Raw genomic sequence first — 11263 nt, forward strand, 5'->3', positions numbered from 1 at the left:
GATTCATGTTGCTTTTGTGATGGTTTGTGCTTCCAGTGCTGCAGAATGGTGAGTATTGTTGCTTTAAATGTTGCTACACACTAGTAAAATACTAATATATATTGGGAATAGTACGGTCTTAAACATTAGAATCTTCATTTCTATATATTAATTACTGTTATGTTTGTTTTTGCTTAAGTTGGCATTCGGGCCTACTATGCCGCAGTACATAAAATGGAGTTTGGAAGTGGCCACCGTCCTGTGAGCGCGATGTCTACTGCGCAGACTCGGATGGCTCTGAAGACCTCCAAGCGACCTCCGATGAGAAACGAAATGTTCCTTGTCAAGGATAGAAATGTGGAGGACTGCCAAGACAAAGACTAGTGTGAATGTCTGAGGGGACAATGAACGACCTGTACAAGAAGGCTTACATGTTGTTAATCCGGAACTTTCGCCTGTGAAACTACTAAAAAGAATACAATTGAGAAGATATCATGCCCGGTCTCATGGTGTGGTAAATAAAATTCCTTTACCTGGACTTAATTTGATACAGAAACATAATAATATAGCTCAGTAAAATGAGAGGCAGAATCCGTGGTATTAGAGGATCGGAATGGGCTTTATTCCAGTGATCGATTATAATCGGTTGCTCCAAGTTCCATCACCACGGAGGTTCAGGAAGTGAAGTACATACTTTATTGACAAGAAGTAACTTTTATAGTACATACATTACAATGAAGCGAATGCAGTAGGCGTAACAATTGATAAGGACATTGACGATTTATCTACGTAACCAAAAATGGGTGTAATAAGGAGTAAAAAGGAACATAATTGGTTATGATGTCACATATAGGTGGATCTATAAGATAATACTTGGCATAGATGCGCGCGCAGCAACATGACGTGTAATTGACGTGCAACTAGGGGGTGAAGGGGACTTGACATTTAGCTCTACATGTGGAGACAAAAAGTCTGGGGGGTCAAGTCAACCTAATCCCAAATCATATCTAACATCCTATGTTTAAAGAACTATGTTATCCACAAAAGAAGGACTCTCGGACAGAATCTATTCTATACTGACTGTGCGTGCGTGTACAAGCGTCTAAGTGTCTACACTGAATGCGAGGGGGTAGGAATATTCCATGGTAACAGGGCTATGAATTACTTGCATGAGGACAGAGAAGCCGAGCCTTTGCTCAGTAGCTGGAAGAATGTTTACTTAAGCTGCTAGACAGGAATGCATCGGCTAAGGGGTGAAGCAGATAATTCGAAGGTGAAATACAGTTCTTGGCAGAGAATAGGCTGATGTCAGGCTTCGTGAGCCGCGCAGAGAATGAGACAAAGTTCATGGTCACAGATGCAGGCTCAGACTCGAGTTTTCAGAGGCAGAAGGCAAGAGGAGTTTGATGACAGAATCAGGGCCTACTTGCCTGGACTGTAAAATGGCATAAGTGAACCATATAAAGCCGGTGGCCTTTCATATTTAGGAATGGAATATCCGGCCTATTCATGGCGGATCTGACAGAGGACATGTTGACGGTGGACGCACATGTATTTGCGTCTTCATAACTGGAACTGGAGGGAACATACATGTACTTGTGACATGCACATAGAACCGTTGGGGTCCAAGATAGGGGTAATAACTGACCAGAAAAATCCATATTTCCACATTCCCTCCTTGTCCCCTACTTGCCCGTCAAGAGATATCAATCTTCATTAATCCATTGATCTGTTCATATAGCATCATTTGTTCTTCTTTCTTCTTCCGTGACGAATGAAATCTTGGTGGTGGAATACACGATGTGGTACACAGACCACAAATCGCTGGTCCACATTGTAGACATAGACAACAACTGAATAGTATGAGAAGGCCAATACCTAGGAAGGATAAAACTCTCCATCCCCAGGCTGATACCACACTCCAAAACCAACTGGACCAAGTCCAAGTGCCTGGGTTCTGGTGTATCTGGTTTACAATCTTATGAAGGCGAGTGATGGCTTTATATACAGATGGCGAATTTTCTGGTATGAATACGCAGCAGCTTGATCCGATGACCCTACAAGCTCCGCCCCTATCAGCCAGGATGACGTCAAGGACAAGACGATTTTGAAGCACAACAATCCGCATAGCAGACTGCTCTTCTGTTAAATTGCCTAAGGCGGAAATAGTCTCATTCACTACTGCTTCAAGGGTTCTAGTTAATCTACGTATCAGCTTACTATTAGTAACAGTACCTATATAGGGAAAGATGCCTTTATTAAAATCTACATACTTGTCCCATGCCGTCTCAGTGTAATCGACAATGGGGAGATCTCTCCGCTCTCTGTTGTGTACTAAATGAATATTTCTGTAATAATCAGGAGGAGCTAGGAAAACAGGTGGCAAAAGGAATGCAATGTAGCAGGTACCATCCCAATCTAGAGGTAGACGCATATATGCAGTCTGACCACATATAAAGTAGGAGTGGCGATAAGCTCTAAATGAAGATTTGCCTTGATCACTGAATTCTACTATAGTAGTGCATTTACTATGGCCCATATGTATGGAACCAACCTTTCTTACACACAATTCACCCTTCGCTGGGAATACTGACATGGTGGGTAAGACTAGTTCAACTTCGGATACGACATTTAGAATCATGAGATTAGGTGTAAAATTACCTAATCCATATACTTCATTTTCTAGATCAGTTCCTGTTCTCTTGGGACGACCCTCCTTGTCAGGGTAGCAGACCTTGAGTAAAACTAGGTTCAGGTTTCCCCATACCCAATGATCTTGGTAAACTGCTGTGTCTGAGTCTATGGAATTGATTAAACTAAACCATGCTCCACAGGAGCCATTATGTGTAAATGGATGTGGAAAGAAAGGCAGGACTCCTTCATAATTCTGATAGGGAGGGAGCCGGCCACACACCCAACAATTAGTGGCATTACTAGTCTGATGGGAATGATGTAACATACTAATGAAAGTGTTATTGCGCAGCGCAAGTCTATAAGACAATTCATGCGGAGGTAAGTCACTAAAAGAATGTTCAGCAGTAACATTATAAACATGTCTAGAAATAGGGTAATATATGTGCAACAATATACTTGCAGTAATTATTAAAAGACTCAAGAAAAACAAAATTAATAATGTCACTATGCAGTGGCTACGCAGTGATTTACAATACGCCTGTCGTTTCAACATTTTCCGGGTGTTTTCTCTACTCAGGTCCAAGGGATACATGTCAGAGACAATTCAACCGCTTCACCTTGGAGAGGACTTAAACAATCAAATTGCTCGACTTGTTGGGCCTAAGCTTTAGTTTGTAGCGTTCAGAGTTATTCTGTTCAACAAAAGGAAGTTTTGAATCAGTCTGTGCGGGAGCGCATGGCACAATGTCTATATCCGAGGATAGTCCATGAAATTTCTTGATATGACTTGAATGAATCCAGCCCTTGCGGCCCTCGATCTTCACGGCTGTCCTTGTAGTGAGCAGAACTAACTTGGGTGTCTTCCACCTGGGCTCCAGCTGAGTCTTTCGGTCGAAATTCCTCACAAATACGAGATCACCCGGAACTACGTCATGGGGTTTCACCTCAGTGTTGTCGGGAAAGGCTGCAGCTACCTGTGAACGACAAGATTGTAGTGCAGACATCAAGGAAGCCAAGTAATCTGTCAGCATATTACAGTCAACATCAGTTATTTTGCGTGGTATAGGCGTCCCCCACATATTTGGTGGTCTGCCGAAGATCACCTCATACGGGGATAGCCCTGTTCGAGAGTGTGCTACCATTCTCATGTAAAAGAGTGCAACTGGTAACGCTACTACCCAGTCGACACCTTTCTCTCTGCATATTTTGGACAATCTGATTTTCAGTATCTGGTTATGTCTTTCTACGAGACCTGCTGCCTCGGGGTGTCGGACACAGTGGAATTTCCACTGATATCCTAACAGAAGTGAAACATGTTTCATTAATTCGGATGAGAACGGCTGGCCGTTATCTGAGTAGACAACACGTGGTAAACCGTATCGTGGGAAGAATTCTCGAACCAACTGTTTGGCAGTAGTCGGGGCAGTGTAATCTGAAACCGGGTATGCCTCTGTCCAACGGGACAGAGCGCAGACAACTACGAGAACATATTTGAATCCTCAACATCGTTCCATCTGGATATAGTCCATCTGGAGGGCTTCAAAAGGGTGATTAGGAGGATGAAATCCACCCTGTTCTACGGGAACGCTTTTTCCTGGGTTAAACTGACAACAGATCATACAGGTACGGACCTTTTGTTTGGCTGCTGCTCGTAAATGTTTATTGAACCAAATGTGTTGAATGCTGTCTAGCATAGCTTTTTCTCCTAGATGTGCTGGACTATGTATAGTGTTAATTATAACTTGGACCATTGAATCAGGAAGGAACCATACAGACTTTTCCTTCATCATCCATCCTTGGTCCGTTTGGATCCCTCCTAATTCAGTCCATTTCTTTATTTCGTCTGGTGTAGCATGTGTCTGTATGTCAATTACGTCAAGAGTAGGATCTTTAACTGTCATACAATGTGTCGGTGTCGGGACTATTGTCTTTATCATGTCGGGGGTTTGAGTTTGAGCAGTCTGTTTAGCTGTTCTGTCGGCTAGATCATTGCCTTGGGAAATGATATCAGTAACCTTCGTATGAGCCTTACATTTCATAATTGATATTGCAGTGGGTAGATGTATTGCATCTAATAAGGCATGAATGAGGGGTCCGTGCTGAATGTGGGCACCGTGGGAAGTTAAATAACCTCTCTCTCGCCACAGCACGCCGAAGTCATGTACAACTCCGAATGCATAACGTGAATCAGTGTATATGTTGACTTTTTTATTCGTGGCTTGAATACAGGCTTGTGTCAGAGCGATAAGCTCTGCGGCTTGAGCTGACAAAGTATTTATACGATTAGTTTCAATGACTTCAGTATCTGTTGTGATTGCGTAAGCGGCCACTAACTCTCCTGTACTTGTTCTCATACATGAACCATCTACATACAATGTCAAGTCTGGATCTGACAATGGGACATCGGTTAAGTCTTGTCTGGGTTTTGTCGTTATTGTAATAACTTCAATACAGTCATGGGCTAGTGGGTCTGTTCCGGTTACTGGCAAAAGTGTGGCAGGATTCAATGTGTTACAGCGTCTGATTTCTATATGTGGCTGAAACAATGTAAGTTCGTATCCTGTAAGTCGCGCTATAGTCAAGTGTTGTGTTTGCGTTCTATTTACAAGAACCTCTACTGCGTGTGGCACTTGAACTGTCAATGGATGTCCTAACACTATGGCATCGCTTTGTCTGATTGCTAAAGCTGTCGCTGCTACTGATTTCAGGCATGCAGGCAAAGCCTGAGCAACGGGATCTAATGTACTAGAAAAATAAGCACATGGTTTGTGTGCTCCTGCTTGTTCCTGTGTGAGTACTGACAAGGCAGTACCTTCGCGTTCTGTAACAAAGAGTGTAAACTGTTTTCTGTAACATGGCGTTGCTAAAACAGGTGCTTGACATAAAGCTTTCTTTAGGCTTTCAAAAGCTTGTGTATGTTCCTGAGTCCAAGGGAGAACAGTCGATGTGGCTGCCTCCTGTGTGGTTAACTGAATGAGTGATTTTGCTAGAAATGCATACTGAGGGATCCACTGCCTGCAATATGAAGTGAGACCTATGAAAGCCCGCACCTCCTTTTGTGTCTTGGGTACTGGCATGTTAGCTATTAACTGAATGCGGTCCGGTGTAAGCTGCCTTCCCTCCTTGGACAGCGAGTGTCCAAGATAAACAACTCGCTGGACACAGAATTGCAGCTTAGAAGGGGACACCTTGTGCCCCTTTTCGGCTAGAAATTGTAAAACTGTCAGTGATGCTTTTTCACATTCCGGTTCGCTTCTCGCGGTGATCAGCAGATCATCGACATATTGAAGCAGAGCAGTGTTAACTGGCATGTGGATACTATCTAGTTCTCGTTTCAGTGCTTGGCTATAGATGCTGGGGCTTTCTGTAAATCCTTGAGGTGCGCGTGAGAATTTAAAGCTACGTCCATTTAAACTAAATCCGAACAAATATTGGCTTTCCGGATCTATTGGGACGCTGAAAAAGGCATTCTTGAGATCAATTACAGTAAAGAATGTTGCTTCGGAATCAATAGCTGTCAGTAATGACGAGATATCTGGGACCACAGGAAATTGTGGCACAATGCATTTGTTTATCTCGCGCAGATCAATAACCAATCGATATACTGGCGGGGCCGTAGGATCTGTTCGTTTAAGAATCGGAATTATCGGTGAATTACATACATTGGAGTCTGTTTCCACAACTACTCCTTGGGCAATGAGCTCGTCAATGATTTGTAGTAAAGCCACTACAGCATCTGGTGGTAACTTGTATTGTCGCATTCGTGGTAGCACCACTCCTGCCTTTAATGTGACTCGATATGGTGTAATATTCATGCAACCAACATCAGTAGGGCCTCGTGCCCATAGATGTGTAGGTAAAGTCTGTAGTCGGGGATCCATGTCTCTAGACACATAGTGACCTTTAAAATCACGTAAAAACAACCTTACACCCTCCGGAGAACAACATATTATGGCTCCTAGAGCTTTCAGGGTTTTTATTCCTAACAAGTTTTCTGGACATGATTTAGTAAGCAATAAATCTGTAGTTCGGGTCAGAGGTCCTATCGTAAGTGGAAGAGGCTGTGATACTTCATTAACAATAGGTTTTCCTGAAAAACCAAGGGAAATATTCTGAGAGCCTGAGAGGGGTGCCCCTGGAACTTCACTACGTTTTATAGTTGTTCGACTTGCCCCTGTATCGAGTAAAAATTTTCTATCTTGGCCTAATAATTCACTATGTACATAAGGTCCTTCTTGATCTACAGGAATCTCGATAAGGGGTAAGTCAACTTCCCTCTCTAGGCTAGTTCATGCGTAACGCTGATACTCAGGATATTCATACTGTGCGGTCTGATACATTTGTCGTGTTGTTGTCTGTGTGGCAGCAACAGGCAACGGTGGTGCAGCTGGCACAAACTGTATTGGCTGTTGTGCGGCTGGCATGGCCTGGGCATGCTGCAGAGCTCCTTGTTCATTCTGATCTTGTCTGAGTGGCCGTGATCTTTCTTGTGTTTTACCTATGGCGATATTATGTTTTAAGACTGGACAGTCGTGTACGTAATGACCTGGCTTTTTACAATAATTGCATGTCCCTTTTACAGGTCCTGCTGAATCGGAATGTGTCATACCCTTTTTATGTCATTCAGCTGGAACTGTCTGGGAAACTAGCATTTTCATTTTCGTGTCTTTCATGCGTCTGTGTTCATGTTCTTGTTCCTCTCTAATTCTATTGTGATGGTACTGTAACATTTGTAACATTTGTGATGGAGTGTTACCTTGCCAGGTACTCTCGAATTTTAATACTCTATTCTTTACTGGGGGCAGGGCGTTTTCTACTAATTTTGTTACAAACAGATGCGGGTATGATTCGCTACTTGCTTTTATGCCACTATTTATACCAAAACATTTTTCGAATCGGGCATAGTAATCACTAGTGTCTTCATCTTGCTTCTGCTTACAGGCTGAAATTGTACCCCAATCTTCCTTTTTCGTAGTTAATAAACGTGGCAGTACTTGTACTAATAAACCTGGTAATGCTTTAGTTTTATCTCCAAGTCCTGCTCCTGCAGTTCGGGCCTTTTCTTCCGCTTCTAACACTGACCATTCTATCTTTTGGTCTCCTACCTCCCACTCTTTTTCCTTGAGTTTCTCATAAATGCCAGCAGGCATCAATACCTTTAATATTGTCATAATGTCGGGATAGGTATACTCTCCCATGAGTAACATGTCTTTAATTTCTCGGTGAAAACCCGCTGGATCTTTGTCATGACTGGGTACCACTTTCTTCATTTGTAACAATTCTATTTTCGATATGGGCGTATATACAAATACGCGCTTAAACTCGTTGTCCTCGCCTTTTATTGGGTGCACTTCTCGTAAGGGATTCTGTCTATCCATGTGATACGTGGTTCTTTCCTTGACGGGCAATGAGACATGCTCTGCGCATACAAAAAGAATATACTGCTTTCTTGATTCTAGAATTTCTTTAATTAATTTAGTACCTGCACCTCTCCATTTATTCATAAGCAATTCAGTCAATATGTCAGGTAAGGGACCAGGGTCCGAACGCTGACTCCGATATAGTATAATGAGTTGTTGAATCATATAAATCCCAGCTAACCTCTGTTCATCTGGGGTGAGATTCAAAAATGTGCGTACTACTGTATCATCACTATATTTTCCGGGACTGTCCACCCAATGGACAGCTGCCCTGGCTAAATCTTGTTCATCCATAGAATCGAGAAAATGATAACCCCTTCGTTCTCGGAGTAGTTTGTCGGCGGTTTGGAACGAATGCTCGTTAGACCTTATATTAATTATAGGTATTTGGAAATTCCTGTTATTATCTGGACATATCGGACGTATCGAGTCAGTAAGACATCTATTACTATTACAAGATCTTCCTCTACCTACATAGGCTATGGTGTCCGACTGTCCCACGGGCAGTCCTGACCCTTCCTCCTCGTTTTGTTCGAACTCGTCTACCGCTAATCTTTCTTCGTGTAGGCGTTCTATTTCTTTACGGATCTTTCGGCACATGGCTATTATACAATTTTGTTTATCATGTCTCCCTTCTGATATATTCTGGCTCCATCTGGTAAGAATTTGCATTGCTTCCGGGTCTACCCCCGGTCGGTCTTGATTTCTGATCACACAATTTATGAGGAAACGTAACAGTTCCCCCTGTATCTCTACTTTCTGGTATTCCATAGCTCTGTTAATACATTCTGGATCTCGCCCTGTTTGGACAAAATGATATATTTTATCTAGATGCGCAGTCATTCCTGGTAACTTCCCTAAATACACTGCGGCTCGTCTGATACGCAATGATGCCAGGGTCATTTCATCCTCTTTACCGGGCACCGGGTCATATCTACAATCTATAAGAAGTTCCTTAAGCGTACGGGTACTTATGAGTTTGGGTGTACGTGAATGTGCTGACTCTTGAAAAGTAAGTTTATTTATTCTGGGTGGCGTAGAAAAAATATTGGTAGCACCTCCCGTGGCCCCATCTGGGGTGTCGGGTGTGAAAGGATTCGTCGAACGTGACACAGCAACTATAGGTGTGGACACAGCTATAGAAGTAGCTGTAGGAACAGATGTGCTTGCCGGAACTTGTGACTCGATTTGTTGCTGTAGGGATACGGGTGCTGGATCTTGGCGTTGGACCTCCCTGGTATGCGGTCTATGTGGGGCGGAATTAGCATACTCGGGAGCTGCGTCATCTAAATATGAGGAAAGAAAAACATCTTCTGCGGTTCTAGGATGCCCCTTAGGATGTACCTTTATTGGGAATAATGGGGGTGGCAAGTCTTTCGGTATCTCTGGAGTAGCCTTAGGTAATCCTTCAGCTAGAAGGGGATACATACCATTCATAAGGGCATTTCTTTGTCTGTCTACTTGTTCTGATTTCACTCGGATACCTTCCTCAATTAATAGATTTTCTCGAACTTTATTTGAACTCTCTTTATTCTTTTCTTCCTGTCTACGTGCTTTTTCTGTGCGTCTATGAGATTCTTTACGCCATAACTCAACGGCGTCTTTCTGTGACTGTCTGACTTTCCTTTTCCATAACTCTTCCTCGACTTTCATGATGCACTCTGCATCCCAGGTCCCCGCTGCGGGCCACCTCTGACTTTCTGGTAATCCCTTGGTGTAGTCTACCCATAAATCAAGAAATAATATAGCGTCTAAGCCATGTTTGTGATACATGAAGTGCCCTGGAGTATCCCTAGGAGGAATAGGGACGGCTTCTTCGAGTACCCCTTTTCTAGTAGTGATCTGTCTTAATTTCGAAAAGAGCGGCATATTGACAACTGATCCGATACTTAATCTTGAACACACTTAATACAAAAGCACAATAATGAACAACCATTCATACCACAATATGCAGGACGTTTTTAAACACATTAAACATTAAACATTAAACCTTTTTTAACCTTTAAAATAAACAACAATGGTGATCGTCTGCATAACTAATCACCAAGATTAATTCTTGACAATAACTAGATACTTCGGAATACTTGATATACTGCTAAACAGTACAGATACACTGCTAAAACAGTGCAGACCGGATTTGTGTACCCAAACCCGTCTTGACCGGCACAACCTATGTGCACGTCAGAAATGCCTCCCCAGTAATGGTACTCACCGGGTAGCTTCGGAAACGGAAGGCCTCGGTAACTTGAACTTGAACCGGACTGGACTCGACTCGACTCGTCGGAAACTGGGCTTGGCTTCGAACTGGTGGGTCTCTGTATACCTCGGATCTTGCTCTCTCAGCTAGGCTCTGGTCGGGATACTTCGCACTTCTCACCGCCTCGTCTGGGTGTTGATCGCAGTCTCAGTCGCCCCCGCTTGACCGGAGGGAGATACAGGAAATCCTGCTGGTACGCGTTATTGTCCGTCCAGCTGTGGCAGGAGACCGGGCCTGCAACTCACCGCCGGCGCGTGAGATGAGAAAGTGTCCCTGTTCGGGCGCCATTCATGTGGTAAATAAAATTCCTTTACCTGGACTTAATTTGATACAGAAACATAATAATATAGCTCAGTAAAATGAGAGGCAGAATCCGTGGTATTAGAGGTTCGGAATGGGCTTTATTCCAGTGATCGATTATAATCGGTTGCTCCAAGTTCCATCACCACGGAGGTTCAGGAAGTGAAGTACATACTTTATTGACAAGAAGTAACTTTTATAGTACATACATTACAATGAAGCGAATGCAGTAGGCGTAACAATTGATAAGGACATTGACGATTTATCTACGTAACCAAAAATGGGTGTGTTATGGCTGTCTTTTTGCCAGCTCTCTGGAGAAGGAGAATGATGGAGAGTGACTCCAGCCTATCACCCCCATAGCATAGGGATTAGGCCGATAAACAGGGACCTTGTCTTACAGATATAAGGGCATTTTCGTGCCATTTCTCTTAGAGTAAGGCTTATGAATTTAAGTGAGGGGTTAGATATATAAGTATTAGTCATGATTTACTCATTTGCTAACATGCCGATCTGTTTCTCATGGAGCTATGCATATTATGGGCTCCGTAGGCCTTAAGCGAGACAGACTCCATTTTGCTTTCTGCCTGGTAGCTCGAGAAGGCTTTCTAGGTTAAAAGTGATGTTTTAGTTTTAAGCTGTTGTTCGCTTGGAGAGAACCGGTTCAGGCTGA

Source organism: Triturus cristatus, chromosome 7, assembly GCF_964204655.1.
Source record: "Triturus cristatus chromosome 7, aTriCri1.1, whole genome shotgun sequence".
In the NCBI taxonomy this organism is placed as follows: Eukaryota; Metazoa; Chordata; class Amphibia; order Caudata; family Salamandridae; genus Triturus; species Triturus cristatus.